The following is a 17,037-nucleotide window of genomic DNA, read 5'->3' as shown; positions in this document are numbered from 1 at the left end:
GCGTGACGGAAACTGCCAGTGAAGCCTGCATGCCCACCCCTGCAGCCCATTTCGGTGTCCCGTGTAAGCTAGCTGGTTGCTCTCGATATTCTATTCCCTACTACGCCTCGTGGTAACAAGTACCTTCTGGTTGGGCTTGAGTATTTTACATGGTGGCCTATGGCCTGGGCCCTCCCCAACCAGTCGGCAGCAGCCGTCGTGGCCGCCTTTGTTCAGGGCTACGTATTGGACAAGGGTGCTCCGGAACGGCTGCTGACTGATCAGGGAATACATTTTTCGAGTACCCTGTTGAGCGATGTATGCCGCCTGTTGGGCACAAAGAAGGTGCGCACTTCGCCCTACCACCCTCAAACTGACGGCATGGTGGAGCGCTTGCATAGAACCCTCACCTCTATGCTGTGCAATTAGGTTGATGAATCCCACCTAGACTGGGACTTGCGTGTCCCGGGGGTCCTCGCCGTATACCGCATGGCGCCACATGAAGCGACGGGGTTCTCCCCATTCTTTCTAATGTACGGCAGGGATGCCATTCCCCCTGCCAACGTTTGGCTGGAAATAGAGCAGCCTCCACAATCATCAAAGCTCACTGATCACTTACGCTTCAACCTCCGTAAGCTGTCCGAGGCATGTGATGCGGCAATCAAAAATTCAGCCTCCCGCCAGCGGGCAAATTCAAGGCTGCAAGCCCCTCACACGTTCACGCATCAGTGGGCACCGGGAGATAAAGCGTGGCTTGATTGCCCCCAGGTGCCGGTGTCCACATCAGCAAAACTCCTTAAACCATGGAGGGGTCCGGTGGAAGTGGTCGAGGTTGTGTGACTACAAAGTGTTGAAATCCTTTGAGGATGGCGTCGCTGGTTTGTTCACCCTTCTCGCTTAAAGCCTTTTGTTGCACCGCGCATTTCTGCATCAAACTCACAACACGAGGGTCGAGCGTGCGATGTGTCCCGACGAGCCGGTTGTCGCCCCGTTGGTGCCAAATCCACAGTGCAGACATGTCCTTCCTTCTGCAGATGACGCAGAATGATGGGGCCGTGCAGGCTACGATCAGCCACTGGGGACCATGGGTCGTCAGGGGTCTCCACGGAGACGCCTCCTGACCCACCTGATATTCCTGTCATGTCGCCTGATCCGCCTGCACCGCTGAAGGGGCCACTCGTCCCCTACGATGGTCCCGCGAAACACACGCGTGCGAAATCCCGCCGGTTTTCATAATATCTACGTTACATTGTACGACACGGTTGTTGCGTCACGCATGTTGTCCAATTGTTAAAATGCTACTTACCTTGAACATATGTTGGGTTATTAAGGGGGGGTATTTATATTGGGTGTTTATTCTGGTTCTTGAATTTTGCTCTTGTTCGCAAGGCACGCACACTTCGTTTTTGCATTGTTGGGGTTTCCCATTGTTGCGGCTGGGGCGGCTGAGGCTTCCAAAGGGGGGGAGGGGGGGGGTGATGTAGAGGTGCTAGACACTCTATTCGGTAACTTGCGGGGCCACTATGTATCAGAGGGGCAATGCAGTGTTATCGCTCTGGGACCAACGGCCGGGGTCAGGGAGAGGTGAGAACGGATCGTAAACACAGATTCCCGCCAGACCAATGGCCAGGGGTCAGGTGAGGTAAAAGAGGATGGAAAACACGGATTGTAAAGAACTAATCAACGAGGGAGCGTGGCATTGGATAAAGACCGTTACAAACAGGTATAAAAGGGCGAGCGTGGGGAGCGCCCGCCAATTCTCCTCACACGAAGACAGAAGCCCGGCTGAAGAAGCTAGGACCCTGGACCAAGCCTTCCAGCTCTTGTAAGAGCTAAGGCTCAGTGTTCCAGTGGTCAAGGGGAGAATAGGTCCTGGCAGGCAGGACCCTGGCTCCCCAGCCTCCCAGCTCTTGTAAGAGTTAATGCTCTGCACGACCAGTGGTCAAGGGACCAACCGCGCCAGCGGTGGGTCAAGCTAACCTCCCCTAGGTCCCAGCCGGAGGACGCTAGGGTAGCGGGTAGACTGGGAATAGCTCCCGCCAGTTCGGAGGCTGTACCTCCCTAGGCTAGCAGTCAGAGCCGTGTATAGATCCCGCCAGGTACGGAGGCTGTACCTCCTTAGGCTACGGGTCAGGGAACCGTATATCCCTCTGTGTGTGTGTAATAAAGGTCTTGGAAGCATCTTCTGGAATCAGGTTCTTTATTTCTCTTTCATTCACAGCTCTCTTCATATTAACTCTACTACTGTCTTACTCCTTCACGCTGTTGAAAGACAGCGTTAGAGGGAGGGAGATAGAGAGAGAGACTCTTGCTGCCACGTGGCAGGCCTGGACCCCCGCTCCTGTGTGGCCTCACCCACCGTTCATTCCAGATCTGACCACGTGTTGCCCGTCTCCACCCCTTTTAATACCTGGGTCACGTGGTATCCTTCTACCAGTCCTGGGTAACCTCCATGGAATCTTCCAGATTCCATCCTATGATCCCAGGACCACGCCCCTAACTCATCCCTCCATTGGCTGTGGCTAAAGCCAGAAGATCCAATCATCTCCGTCCAGGTGTCACCTTCCCATTATGTCAGGCCACGCCCCTAGACCTCTCCCCATTGGCTATGGGCCTGGACCGGTAGAGCCAATCATCATAACGAGGTGTGATCAATCAACCACCCGGATATACCCTCACATTATATCACACCCCCCCCCCCCCCCCCGGTGTAAAAAGTCAGCCATCTCGGCTGGGAAAAAGGGTGACGGCCCGATTCCTGTGAATAACGTTTTAGGGCGTCCATGACACGTAACAAGGGAAGGGGAGTAGGGCACCAACAACGTGCAGTGGAATTAAAACATCACAGACATGAAAAACCGACATACATTAGGGCGCCCCTGTAGCGCAGTAACAACAGGGTGACAGACAGCAATGACAAAGGTATTAGCGAAATGGGAGAGACTTTGACCGCGTACGCGACGCCGGTCCCTCTCCCCCCCTTGAGCGTGGTTGCCTCGCCGACTGTTCAGCAGGAGGTGGGAGCAGCGGAGAAGAAGAATAATTTTCGGTGTCCCCTGTGGCCGGGACAGGCCCCGCTGGAGGTGGGACGTCCGGGGCCTCGTTGTTCTTCAAAACCTGTGTGTCTGCGGGGGGTAGAACACGGCCCCGCTGGGGATCAATTGGCGAGGCAAGTGATACATTCGGCACGTCAGATCCCGGCAGGTCAACAAGTAGGGATGAAGGGCCAGTGCGCGGATCAACATAGGGTTTGAGCCGTGACGAGTGACCATACCAACGACGTCGTCCGTACTGGATGCGAACACTCTGGGGATTCCGAATATCCAACAATCTCACAGGCCCCCGCCAAGGCCTGTGCAGTTTAGGGGACGTCCCCACCGGCACCTGAGGGCAATGGAGCCATGCCACATTGCCCACCGACCAAGGCATGTCACCTCGTGATCGACGCGCGTACCTCTCGTTCCGTGCCTGCGTACAGGCCGTCGCACACCTGGCAGCCTCTCGCGCCTCCGTAACCCGTTGAAGCGATTCCCGCACGTGGTCAGGCAAGGAAGGGGATGGTTCTTTTCCCGCTGCAGCAAGTTGCAAATCAATCGGGGGTACATTCTCCCGGCCATGCATAAGGAAAAATGGCGAATACCCTGTGGACGCGTGCGGGACCATGCGGTACGCCGCCTGGACGCCAGGGATGTGCAAGTCTCAATCTGTCTGTTTTTCACTCACCGTGTGACAGAGTATGGCCAAAAGGGTGTGGTTAAATCGTTCCACCATACCATCCGTCTGCGGATGGTAAGGGGAAGTGCGGATTTTCTTTGTACCCAAGGCAGAGCACATGTCCCTGAGCAATTTAGAGGAGAAGCTACGTCCTTGATCCGTGAGCAGCCCCTCAGGCGCTCCCTTATCCATCACGTAACCATTCAAGAAAGCCTCGGTGATGGATGAGGCCGTTTGGTCGGGTAGAGGCCAGGCCATAGGCCAATGAGAAAAATATTCGACCCCGACCAAAAGGTATTTATTGCCCCTAGCCGATGGAGGGAACGGGCCGAAGATATCCAGAGCAACCAGCTCATTAATACAGGATACCTCGATCGATCACAGGGGCGGGACATAATTTTGACGTGGCGGTTTCCGCTTCGCACAATCATGGCATGACCGGATAAAGCTGGTGACATCCGCTGTCATGCCTGGCCAAAATAAATCTCGCTGCATCGCGGCCAATTTATTCTGCACGCCAAGATGCATCAGCTTGTTGGCGTGCAGCGCGCGGATCAGATCATGGTGAAGGGACGACGACACATCCAGGCGTGAACGGTCTGACAACCCATCCGTACACATTAGCAATCCTGCCTGGCCCTGAAACAACTGCCACTTCCATCCCGCCAAATAAGATCTCGGTTTCCCGACCAAATCCTGCAGTGGAGCCAATGAGGCATCAGCCTTTTGCTCGCGTAGCCACACCGAGTGCGGCAAATGCAGCGTACCGTCGGCCCCAACGGGTATATCCCAGCCTTCATCCTTTGACATCGCCCCCATAACTGGACAGGGCGGGGTAGGCAGCACCGCACAGCGGTGCGTACTTGTCAGACAGGCGCAGGGAGGGGTCGAGGGCAACCTAGAGAGAGCATCCGCATTGCCATGGCGAGTACCCTTGCGGTACGTGATCTCGAAGGAAAACTCCTGCAGCAATTCCAACCACCGAGCCAGTTGACCGGACGGTTGTTCCAATTTCAATGAATACTGCAAGGCAGCATGGTCAGTGCGCACGAGGAATTTCCTTCCATACAGGTACGGCCGGTACTGGCGAACAAAATGGACGATCGCCAGCAATTCCCGTTGCATCACACAATAGCGCGTCTCGGCAGGAGACAGAACCCTGCTGCCGTATGCCACCACTCGCTCGACCCCGTCTTTCCATTGCGACAAAACGGCCCCTATGCCGATGTCGCTAGCATCCATGTCAAGGATGAACGGCTGGGAAAAATCTGGGTAGTCGAGTGTCGGAGCGGTGGCCAGGCGATCCCGGAGAGACTGAAAAGCCCGCTCTTCTTCCGGGCCCCATTTAAATCTCTGATTCTTTACTGTCAGAACATGCAGAGGCTTAGCCAGTGTCGCGAAATTCTTAACAAATCGGCGATAGTAGGATACGAACCCTATGAACCACCGTACGTCGCCCACTGAAGTGGGCGTGGGGCACTCCTGGACACAAGACGTTTTCTGAGGGTCCGTGGACACACCGTCAGAGCTGACGATGTGTCCAAGGTAACGGACAGAACGTTGCAAAAGATGGCACTTCTTTGGTTTGAATTTGAGGTCAGCCGATCGCATCCTCTGAAAGACAACCTCCAGCCATTGGAGGTGTTCTTCGAAGGTGCAACTGAATACAATGATATCGTCGAGGCACGTTTCCCACTGCAGCCCCGTTAGCACCAGTTCCATCAGACGTTGAAACGTCGCCGGTGCTGCATTCAAGCCCATGGGTAGGCGGTTAAACTCAAAGAGGCCCTACGACGTGCGGAACACCGTCTTCGGTCTGGACGTGTCATCGAGGGGAAGCTGCCAAAAACCCGACGACAGGTCGAGGGTTGAGAAAAAATTTGCCCCTGACAAGGCGTCCAACGAGTCATCCATCCGTGGCAGGGGGTATGCGTCCGCCACGGATATCTTATTGAATCGGCGGAAGTCAACACAAAACCTCGTCCCGCCATCCTTTTTCACCAACACCACCGGCGCGCTCCAAGGACTGTTAGACGGCGAAATGATATCGGCCGCCAACATGTCGTCCACCGCGCCACGCCCTTTCTGCAGGGCTCATGCGATGCGGGTGCATACAAATCGGTCTCATCGCACCGGTGTCGATATGGTGCGACAAGAGCGAGGTATGGCCCAAATCAAAATCGTTTCTACTGAAAACGTCAGCGTATTCCAACAATAGTGAATGCAAGGCTCTCCGCTGCGTGGCTGACAAGGATGTATTTTCACGACATAATTCGGCGATCCATCGATCGTCCGAACAATTGGGCTGTGCCGGGCCAGCGGCCATTTTTCTGGGATGGTCGCCCTCAAAGCTGATGAAATCGGTAGTGGCGTGAGCCAATACTGAACCAGTCGGAACGACCACCCGGTCCGGGCCCCCATTCAACACCTATATAAACGGGGCCTGCCCAGGCCGAATGATAGTTTGAGCCACCACAAGGGAAAACGATTTAGCCACGGAGTTTGACGGGGACAACAACACACCCGCCGCTCCGTCCATGCCCTCCAACCGCTTCTGGTAACGTAGCGGGATAAGCATTTGTGTACCCGAGGGTATTTCTACTGTGACAGCAACAATCGCGTTAACAGTGTTTCCTGGGGGCGACTGACCCAACAGGGACGGCAAGAAGGGCATTCTACGGCCCCCTGGCATTTCCAAACAACCTTGATCGACGAGGATTTTAACGGGCATCCGACGAAGGAAATCGGTGCCCAATAAGCATTGGACGGCCAACGAACGCGAGATCAGAACTGGTCCCGACGCGGTGATATTCCCTATAGCAATGCGTACATCTACTCATCCCAAAATACCCATGCTACCCCCATTCGCAGCAACACATGCATCATTAGCCGGTCGGATCCGCGACGTAGGGATGGACAGGAGATGAAAAATTACATCGGAAATGATGGTTGCAGACGCGCCGGTATCAACCAAAATACGGACATCGATCCCTTCAATAGTACCTTGTACTGTCGAGGACCCCGACGCGGCTGCCACCACCCTTCGAGACAATTTTTTCCATTGTGTAACCGAGTGCGGCATCGACCCAGGTGGACCACAATTACCCTCAGGAGTGCAAACATGGGTGCAAGTGGATGCGTGAGGTGTCAAGACCGGGCCGGGTGTCCGATGTGTGCCAACTTGCCCGAGGGTGCCGTGGATCCGCGTCCAGTGGAGGAGATGGAAGTCCGCCCAACGGGAGCTGAGGAGGTTGGAGTCGGCACCGACAATCATGGGCGAAATGGCCCCGTCGGCCACACTTGAAAGATGTGGCAGCCACCCGGCGGTCGGTCGCCCCGGTCCCCGCTCGTGGACATCCGACCCCATCGCGCTAATCATAAAGCCGGCGTTTCGGGACCCAGCGAGGAGCGGCGGCAATCACCTCATCGTCGCTGGAGTCGTTAGGGATGTGGAAGACACGACGTGGAGTCCATCCCAATGGTGGCCCGTCTATCTCTGGATCTCCCGTCCATGCCGCCATCTGGTCCCAGCGTTTGAGGTTGAACTTGGCGTCCAAACAGCACGCCGCCCATTGAGACTTCAGCGGCTCGTGGCCGCACACCGGCAACGATATGTTCAGTTTTTGGGATAGCTCAATCATCTTAGAAAGGATGAGAGGATCCAGGAGATCGGCAGAGGAATCGGGGTAGGCGGCCATAGCAAGCGCCAACAGCGCCCCACGGTACGCCAAGGGCGATTTTTCCGCTCCTCGACGCCGCTGCATGAATTTCCTAGTAGCCGCCGTTGGTGGCTCGTAGAACTCCGCCATTTCCATGAATGCGTCACGTAGCGTTTTCTTCTTACTCGCCGGGATGGAGTGGAAGACGGCCAAGGAGACGTTGTCCAACAGTGTGGGCAGAGCCTCCAGCGCTTCCGCCTTCGTCCATCGCACCGACCGGAAGGCTGACTCGAACTGCCACGTGAACGCGCTCCAGTCGCCCCCGGCGACGAACTCTTTAATTTGAGGAAGGCGGTGGCCGCGGTGAATATCCGAGGCCTCGGGCGTGTCCGCTCCCGCCACCTGCGCAGCACGCGGCTCCGTAAAGATGGCGGCCGCGTGGCAGCAGCCCCGCCCAAGATGGCGGCCTCTCCCTCCGCGGCAGGTGCAATGGCGGACGGCGTTTCCCGCGGAAAATCTTGGTCGTCGGCCCTTGGGTGAGTTCCACGCGGCCGACCGAGGGTCGCAGATGACGCGACCGCCATTGCAAGATTCAGCAGAATCGCACGGAGCGACTCTGTCTGCTCCGCCACCCGCCGCCACCCTTCGTCCGCAGCCAGAGACGCCTCCTCACCGGCCTGTCATCATTGCGCGGCGTCGGGGAGAGCGGCAGTCCCGTTGCTCTCAGCAGCTCGTCCTCGTCCGCATCGTCATCTTCGTCCGATCGAGGATCCGGTGGGTTTCTTTTCTTGAGGTGCTTGGACATTTCTAATAGTGGTCCAAACAGTCTCAAGAAGTACTTCTGACACCAATGTAATAAAGGTCGTGGAAGCAACTTCTGGAATCAGGTTCTTTATTTCTCTTTCGTTCACAGCTCTCTTCATATTAACTCTACTACTGTCTTACTCCTTCACGCTGTTGAAAGACAGCGTTAGAGGGAGGGAGAGAGAGAGACTCTTGCTGCCACGTGGCAGGCCTGGACCCCCGCTCCTGCGTGGCCTCACCCACCGTTCATTCCAGATCTGACCACGTGTTGCCAGCACACGCTGGGCCAGCTTGTCATCACCATGGCCGAGGTGGGGAGTCGCGCACCCACGCCGGCCACGGGGTCCCACGCCGGCCAATCCGGAGTTCGCACCAGCTCATCGGCGGGCGCTGTCATGTCCACGCCCATGGGCACCGGGGCACCGGCCAGCTCCGCCAGTACAAGCGCGGATGCGTGGTGCACCGCAACTGCCGCGTACGCAACCGCGGCTCCGCAATTCGCTGCAGCTTTCTGGCGGGACGCGGGGCCGGAGGCGACCCGGGGGTCCGGCGTCGCTGCTGCTGCCGTGGGGACTGCGTCGGGTAGGGCTGAAGGTGAGTGGCGGCCGAGTGGGTTGCCGTGGGGGCCGCAGCTGCGGCGGGGGTCGCGCCCCAGGGTGAGGGCACCCTTGCAGCGGTGGCCACCTTTGACCGCCGCGGGAGGGGCGCCGCTGCTCGCCAGACGGAGTGGTGGTGGCGGGCGGGACCTCCTCGTCCGCAAGGCACGGGGCAGGTCACCTGCTTCCGGTGTGGCCAGCAGGGAGACTTCGAACGGGGCTGTAATAACGCCCCCGAGGCCTTCGTGCGGGCCTCCCCTTCTGCCACCAGGTCTCCGACGGTGGGGCCTGCGCGCCCACAGGCAAGTCGCGACGCATCAATCGCGCGGCCGCTCCCTTCACCTCACGGACCTAGCGGGGTTAGGGTCCATCCTCAGGGGGTCATCTTGGGGGGTCGGGCTCGGGGGCCGCGCGGTCGGGCATGTTGGTTGGGTGGCCCAAACGGACCCACCAGTGGAGGGCCCTCGCGCATCGCATTGTGGCTGCCGCTGCGGGGTCGTCGGCCGTTGCGGGACACGTGCAGGGGGTGGACGTGCGGATCCTCGTGGATACGGGTGCGTCTTCCACCATAGTTTCGGAGGCCATTTTTCGGTTGCTGCCACGCAGCATCGGCCCGCTGCGCCTGGTTCGCGGGGTTTGTGTGACCGCGAACGGGGGCAGCCTGGGTATTGTGGGTCACGTCGTCGTTTCCATCGCACTTGGCGACATTGAGTTGGTGGGGCCCATTTTGGTCTCAAAAACCTTGGCAGTGCCGTACCTTCTGGGGACGAATGTTTTGGCCAGGATGCCCGTGCGGATTCGGGTCGACAAGGGGTGCGTGGAGATGCCGTCGGGAGGGCGGTTGCATTTTCTGCAACCCCCCTCTGGGTTTCCACCCTTGGCCGCGAGTGTGCGGGCTCTGACCACGAGGTCTGTCACCGTTCCACCTCAATTCTTGCTACCCCTCAGGCTGCACAGTTCATTGAAATTGGAGTCCCCAGGGACAGGTGTCCTTTTGTCTCCCTCCAATTATTTCTCGAGGTCCGATGGGTTGGTGGGCGTCTTGACAGCCGTGTCGGCGAGCCGGGACCCCTTTTTACAGGTTCTGCATTTGGGGCCCTCGACGGTCGTTGTTCCAGTGGGTGTGGTGTTGGCGCACGCCATCCCGGGTCCTCCGGCTGACGGCACTAGGCCGTCGGGAGGGATTGTGGCTGGCGTGCTGCCCAAAGGGGGGACCGACGCATTATGGATCGATGCATTGTGCAATGAGAATGTCTCGTTGTCCTCCAGGGAGCGCCAGCAGCTCCGTGATCTCATCATCAGGTTCACCGATGTGTTAAGCCAGGGTAAATTCGATCTAGGACGTACCACTCTCCTGGAACATCACATAGACACGGGCGACTCCGCCCCTATTCGGCTGAATTCACACCGCTTTAGCCCAGTGGAAAAATATCATGTCCTCTCCACAGTTGATGACATGTTGGCGGCGGACATTATCTCCCCTTCCACTAGCCCCTGGGGAGCCCCCATCGTGCTAGTCAAGAAACGGGACGGGAGTCTCCGATTCTGCATCGACTTTCGTAAGTTAAACAAGGGTTCGGTGGCTGATGCGTACCCTTTGCCTCGCATGGACGATTCCCTCGACGCTCTCTCGGGTTCGCGGTTCTTTTCGACCCTCAATTTGCTTTCGGGCTTCTGGCAATTGCCGCTGGATGAGGCCTCCAAACCCAAAACTGCGTTCCGCAGACCCCAGGGACTGTTTCAATTCAATCGGCTTCCTATGGGTCTTTATTCGGCCCTGGCCATCTTTCAGCGCCTCATGGAATTGGTTCTGGCAGGGCTGCAGTGGGAGTCTTGCTTAATTTACTTGGACGACGTGATCGTTTTTGGTCGTACGTTTGACGAACACTTGCAGCGGTTGGAGGCAGTGTTCGCCAAAGTGCGCACCGCGGGCTTGAAATTCAAACCCCAGAAATGCCATCTGCTGCAACCATCGGTGAAGTATTTCGGCCACATTTTGAGTGCATCATGTGTGGCCATGGATCCGGAAAAGACTGCTTGTGTCCGGACGTGGCCGACTCCTACATCTGTCGCGGAGGTGCGTAGCTTTGTGAGCTTCGCATCCTACTATCGCCGGTTCGTCTGGAATTTTGCGACCATTGCGAAGCCACTGGATGCACTCTCTGCCAAAGGACAGAAATTTCGCTGGGGGAAAGAGGAGGAGGCCGCTTTTGCGGTGCTTCGTACGGCCTTGGCGGACGCGCCGCCTCTGGGGTACCCGGATTTCTCCCGGCCATTCCACCTCGGCACCGACGCCAGCGACACGGGCATCGGGGCTGTCCTGGCTCAGGTTGTCGACGGGGTGGAATGGGTGGTGGCCTATGGTAGCCGTGTTTTGTCCCCCACTGAGCAGCGGTACTGTGTGACCAGGAGAGAGCTGCTGGCCATTGTCTTCTTTGTCCAATTATATAGGTCATATCTCTATGGTCGCCAGTTTATCGTCCGGACCGACCGTGCAGCCCTGCAATATTCCCTCTGAATTGACCAGCCCTCGGGTCAGCTGTCCCGCTGTCTCGAGGCGCTCCAGGAGTACATCTTCGATGTCATCTATAGGAACGGGACTCTGAATGGGAATGCGGATGGCCTTTCCAGACGAAGAAGGTCCGCACCTTGCCCTACCACCCCCAGTCCGACGGGATGGTAGAGCGACTGAACCGTACGCTCACGTCTATGCTGTGCTATCACATGAGCGCGTCCCAATCGGACTGGGACCTGTTCGTCCCGGGGGTGCTGGCCGCGTAGAGGTTGGCTCCTCATGCCTCGACGGGGTTCTCCCAGTTTTATCTCATGTACGGGAGGGAACCCAAGCCCCCGATGCACGTCCAGTTGGACCTGGGGCTTTCCAGGAAGGGCTCGCCTGTCCCTGCGCCGATGAGGGTCGCGCTCGATCGGCTGCGCGAGGCGTGGCAAGCGGTGGTGGAAAATTCGGCCAGCCGGCAGGCAGCTAACCAGGCTGCCGGCCTTCCGTGGGAGAGGAGCCAGTTGGCATGGCTGCACTGCCCTCAAGTGGCTGTTGGCACGTCCCCGAAATTGCATTGCCCTTGGCAGAGTCCCGTCGAGGTGGTGGAGGTTCGTCAGCCACAATGTGTGCATATTAAGTAGGGTCGCCACCAGTGGATTGTTCACTCGGCTAGGCTCAAGCGGGTTGTACCGCCAAGCCTCCCGGATTCATCCCCACTTTTGCAGCAGCCGCCGATTGATGCACGCGATATGCCGGGCCATGTGGGGTCTGGGGATGAGGGCGATGCCCTGCCCGTGTGTGAGCCCGCAGAGCCCCCGCAGGTGAAGCCGGCGGCGTCGGGCCGTGCGGGGGGGGGGGGGCTCCTGCAACGGACCTAGGTCTGGCAGGCGGTCCACCTATTCCAACGGCTGAGGCCGCGGGGAGTAGTGGCCTGCCCGCAGGTGCGGCGCCAGGGCCCCCACCGACGGTGGTGCCAGGGGTGCCTACACTGGTGGATGTGCCAGCGGCGCAGCCGCTTTCTGCCGGCACACTGCCGGTTCCAATGGCCGGGGCTGCGTGGGGGGGCGGGCCGGCGGCTCACACGCGCTCGAGGGGCATGCGCATCCACTGACGGCCGGGGGCGGGCCGGCTTCTCCATCCCTGACCCTCGGGGCCTGTTTCCATGGTCCGGGGCGGGGGGGGGGTGCCCTGTCCTTGCTTTATTATGTGACGCACTGCCCTAAGGTTATGGGGTCCGAGTGGGTGCACGCATGTCCCCGCTCTCAGGTTGATCGCAGCCGGGTCAGCTGTTTTTTTTCACGGGGGGGGGGGAGTGATGTAGAGGTGTAGTGAGTGACATCACATCACGCGCGCCCTCGGAGAGAGTGGCGTCGCTGAACGTGACGTCAGGAAGGCCGTGGAGGACGATGACATCATGCCCCACGGGGGTATTTAAAGGGGGACCCGGGATGGAACCGGGGTTCGTCGGGGGTAGGAGTGGGGGAGCCTGCTCCGCCCGACCGGCCGAAGTTGGGGGTGGTCCCGGGCCGGGGCAGGGTGGAGAGGCGAGTTACCCGGGGTGTAGGGATCCCAGTACCCTGTCCCCTGGGGGAGTTATTGGCTAGGGGGGTGCTGGTTCGGCGTAAGCCTTGGCCACCTGCCGTAAGCCCTGAACAACTTGGCGTAAGCCCCTAAATAAACGTGGCGTGAGCCCCTAACAGGAACCTGCCTCGGAGTCATAAATTGCACCTCAACACATGCAAGAACTGCCTTCTGTTCAGAAAACCCAATTCTATAATGTTCATGGTGGGTGAGTCCTTGGCCATCTGCTCTTCTCAGTAAAAAAATACTTATATATACTTTATTGATATATTATGTATTTAAGGGATGCCATGGTGGTGTGATGTTCTCTTCCTCTCCTGGTATGCAGGAGGTCGTGGGTTCAATCCCGACCCTGACGGCTGCAAATTTGGAGTTTGGATGTTTTCTCTGCGTGGGCACGTGGGTTTTTTTCTCCAGGTCCTTCGATTTTTCCCTCCACATTTAGAAACATGTGTCTAGAACAGTGGTTCTTAACCTTGTTGGAGGTACTGAACCCCACCAGTTTCATATGCGCATTCACCGAACCCTTCTTAATTGTAAAAATAAAATGTGATTTTTTCAAATTCAAAACATAGGTATATGCTTTACTGGTGCACAAAATGAACCGTGCATCAACATCACTGTGTTCAAAGAACAAAACCAGCAAAACATGATTTTCACACAAAAACAAAATAATGAATACTTACTGCAAATCAGTGTGACTTCTGCTGTTGCCTTTCAGAGACCAGTTCAGAAATGCGCGGCTTCACCTTGGCAAGTGCCACTCTCATATCATTTTCACAACAAAGTCTGTTCCTTTTCTTCGTTTTTATGTCCAGCATCCTCGAAAAGGATTGCTCGCAAAGATATGTTGTAACAAACGGTATGAAAATCTCCAGGGCTTTCTTAGCAATAACAGGGTACATTACCATTTGTTGACACCAAAACGTTGAGAGCGTTGTTGTTCTGAAGAGTTGCTGTTGAACCTGGCTCTGCTGAATTTCAATGATTTCGTCGAGGTATTCATCATTGACATCTGCTGTCTCAACACTAAACGTGAACGGCTGTCTCACCCATGTTGGATATGACTCTCTTGTAGGGAAGTATCTCTCGAGAGACTTTGCAAGCTCATCTAAGTGCGTGGCAATTGCTTGCTTCAGTTCCACGGGTACAGAAATGTTTCTGATTCCAGATATATCTTCGATCTTACTTACATAGTCGTCCAGCAGGGGAAAGTTTGCGAAGTTATCGTTCTCTGTTCGTCGTTTCCATAACGGTAGCTTTTTTTGAAAAGTCTTCAGGTTTTCTTCTGCTTCAATGATGTTGACTCCACCGCCCTGCATCTGCTGATTGAGATTACTGAGAGCTGCGAAGATATCAGCCATGTACGCTAAAATGAGAATGAACTCAGAATTTTTGAAGCAAAATCTGCATGACAATGTTGGTGCTCTTGCAAAAACAGGGCTAATTCCACACGCATGGCAAAAACACAATTCAGCACCTGTCCCCGGGATAACCACCGAATGTTAGAATGGTACAGAAGTACCTCGAATTCAGAGCCCATTTCTTTACACAGCTCACTGAAGATGCGGTGCTTCAGAGCACTATTTCGCACATATTTCACGCATTCCACTACAATTTTTAATACTTTTGTCAGTTTTGGAGGCAAGGTTTTTGTTGCCAACGCATGCCTGTGCAGAATACAATACGTAACAATGATGTGTGGTGCATCGGCTTTCACTAGCGCACCAAAACCAGCATGACTGGAGCTCCGTCCGAACAAACTGTAGAAACCATATCCCACGAAAGATTGTTGTCTTTGAAGAAGTCATCCACAAGTTTCTTCACATCGGCTGCCTTAGTTGTTGTTGTAAGAGGCTTACAAAATAAAAAAAATCTTCCTTTATCACGTCGTCTTTCACATAGCGCACGAATACAGCAAGCTGGCTTAGATTGGAAATGTCTGTGGTCTCGTCGAGTTGCAGGCTGAATTTTGCCGGGCTTGAAATCAGATCTGCAACTACTTGAGCCAAGATGTCTTTGCTCATGTCCTCTATTCTGTCGCTGATGGTGTCATTTGAAAGAGGAATTTGGGATAACTTAACTTCAATCGCTTTTCCCAGCATGATATTCGCCATCTTCAACACAGCTGGTTTTATGAGTGTTTCACCAATGGTGTGTGGTTTGCCCTGCTTTGCGATCAGGTAAGCAACTTCGTACGATGCTGTGAGGATCGGTTTGTTGATGGGTACAAAGCCGAGAACAGGCAGAGTAGCCTTTTCATCGAATCTGGCTCTCTTCACCTTGAATTCAGCGAGCGTTGTGTTCTTGTATTCCCCATCTCCATGCAGCTTAAGGAAGTGTTCCCTTAGTTTTGCCGGTGCTAGACTAGAATTGCTCGACTTGGCATTGCAAATAATGCAGTTATGACGCTGACTCCCATCACGTTCCGTTATACATGTGAATCTATATTGTACATATTAGTCCGACCACTTTCTTTTTTTGCTCGACATAATATGAAGGGATTAAAATATTAAGAAAGCAATCACACGACGTACCATCACGACAGTCACAAGTCGACTACCGTGCACACCAAATTCCCTGCAGCACAGATAGGCCAAGCGATGTAGCGTGATCACTTGCAGCCAATGATGGCCAAGCCGGACGTGTCATCACGAATCATATGAGTCGGGTGTGTGTCTTAACCTCCGCCGAACCCCTGAGACTGACTCACCGAACCCCTAGGGTTCTATCGAACCCAGGTTAAGAACCACTGGTCTAGAATATTCTGATTATTTTGCTACTACAAATGTCTACGTGATAAGCCACTTTGTTGAGTTATCAATTGTGGCCAGGTAACTTCTGAGAAAGCTAATAGCTCAGTGGGCTTTACCGAGTAAGAAAAAAAAGATTATATTTGTATATATTTTTTCAGTGATTTATTTACATTTCTCTTATACTTTGCACTCCTATTATGTTTTTGTATTGTATGTTGTTGTAACGTTCTGACCTGTCCTTGCTGGACATCTGTGAAAAATTGTTTCATAGCACCTCATATTCAAGTATAAATAAATATTCTGATTCTGACAATATATCCTCCTTCTTGGAAAGATAATCCGCAAATCAGCGGGATTGGGACGAACACCTCCCCTACGTCTTCTTGGTTCTTTCGGTAAAGTCACGTAGAATGGAAATAATAAAAATAAAACATAATAAAACAATTCTCACGACGTTTCGGCCACAACGCAAGCAGCCGTCTTCAGGTGAAGAACAGGTCTGTCCAGAAGACAGAGTCTGAATGACAACCCCAGGCTTGGAGCGTCTTTTTAAATCCTTTATATTAAGTTCGCTTGCTTGCTTGCTTGCGTGCTTGCTTGCTTGCGTGCTTGCTTACGACCGTGCAAACCTTTCGGTCGTTTTTTAACCCACTTCCCGTGATCCAATCGAGCTGACATTTTGCACACAGACTCGTTGTGCGAGACAATTAATGTTCGTGAAATTTTTTTTCCAAAATTTTACACTGTTTAAGGAAAACAAATTCAATATTTAATTACCAATTGTTTAATACTGCAGACAATCATCTGACCCATAGGTGGCAGCCATCTCAAGCCAGAGGACGAGAGGACTCTAGCCGCCACGCATATAAAGGATTTATAGTGAAAAACTTTGTTTTTACGGGTTATACTTATTTAAGCTGGGTTGGAGGGGGGGGGAGAGCGCCTTAACAAAATAATTTGCATATCAAGAGGAATTTAGCATATTTATGGGAAATGCAGATATGCGATTAGTACTACTTGTGAAATGCGTAGGAGGTTTGGCGAGACTCTATCTTCTGGGCAGACCTGTTCTTCACCTGAGGACGGCTGCTTGCGTTGTGGCCGAAACGTCGTGAGAATTGTTTTATTATGTTTTATTTTTATTATTTTATTATTTCCATTCTACGTGACTTTACCGAAAGAACCAAGAAGATGAATCCCTGCAGTCACGAAAGCTTTAAATCGAAACCTCTCCTACGCCCTATTCGCCTACGCCACCACCGTACACATGTCGACGGGAAAAACCCCGTTCTTAATGATGTTCGGCCGTGAGTCTCGTTTATCCGCAGACCTGCTGTTCGGCATTCCTCCACCCCAACCGGAGGAAGGGAGCCGCCCCGTGGAGCACCTGATGGAAACCCTGCGAGAGGCCCAGGGCCGAGCCTACCCGCAAGGGGAAGCCGTGCATC

This window comes from Lampetra planeri, chromosome 79, assembly GCF_965212315.1.
Source record: "Lampetra planeri chromosome 79, kcLamPlan1.2.h2, whole genome shotgun sequence".
NCBI classification, from domain to species: domain Eukaryota; kingdom Metazoa; phylum Chordata; class Hyperoartia; order Petromyzontiformes; family Petromyzontidae; genus Lampetra; species Lampetra planeri.
The sequence above is the reverse complement of the archived record's forward strand: the minus strand, read 5'-3'. Positions refer to the sequence as shown.